This window comes from Rhinopithecus roxellana, chromosome 3 (genome assembly GCF_007565055.1).
Source record: "Rhinopithecus roxellana isolate Shanxi Qingling chromosome 3, ASM756505v1, whole genome shotgun sequence".
Lineage (NCBI taxonomy): Eukaryota > Metazoa > Chordata > Mammalia > Primates > Cercopithecidae > Rhinopithecus > Rhinopithecus roxellana.
This window is the reverse complement of record NC_044551.1, coordinates 164,626,867-164,627,605: the sequence shown is the minus strand read 5'-3', so window position 1 is coordinate 164,627,605 and position 739 is coordinate 164,626,867. Positions and strand designations below refer to the sequence as shown.

The 739-nt window shown below is 36.1% G+C and overlaps 1 non-coding gene across 1 annotated transcript; it reads right to left on the bottom strand.

Annotated features, from left to right (window-relative positions):
- Positions 1-261: 261 nt before the first annotated feature.
- On the bottom strand, positions 262-365 carry LOC115896611. The gene has a single exon (XR_004056528.1). It is a non-coding gene; the product is annotated as a U6 spliceosomal RNA (small nuclear RNA).
- Between the last annotated feature and the right edge of the window lie 374 nt (positions 366-739).

Here is a 739-nt window from a genome sequence, read left to right as displayed (position 1 = left end):
GGGACAATCACTGTAAAGTCCTATTTTGCTGTCTTGCTTCACTCCTATCCAGCAAAAGAGACAATCTTGAAAGCATCACAAGAGAAGTAAACTTGTCACATATAAGGGATCCTCAATAAGATTAACAGCTGATTTCTCTTCAGAAACCATGGAGGCCAGAAGGTTGGCATATTTAAAATGATGAAAGAAAAAAACTGTCAACCAAGAATTGTATATCCAAAAAACAATTCCTTAAAAAATGTGTACTTTAATTTTTATTTCTAATAAAATGAACGCTTCACAAATTTGCATGTCATCCTTGCCCAGGGGCCATCCTAATCTTCTCTGTATCATTCCAGTTTTTAGTATACTTGCTACTGAAGCAAGGGAACCCAGAAAAACAATTCTTGAACCAATAATATTTCAAAGCCATTTCACAGAGAACAATCTCTTCAATAAATGATGCTGGGCCAACCAGATATCCAAATGCAAAAAAATAAAGCTGAAGTATTTCCTCACACTATAAACAAAAGTTAACTCAAAAGGACCAAAGACCTAAGTATAACCGTTAAAGGAATAAAACTCTTAGAGAAAACACTGGGGCAAATCCTAATGCCTCGGATTTGAAAATCGGTGCTCAGATGTCACCAAAGTCACATGCGATGCGACAACAACAATAGATAAATTTATACTTTATCAAGACTAAAAACTTTTGTGCATCAAAGAACACTGTCAGCCGGGTATGGTGGCTCATGCCTGT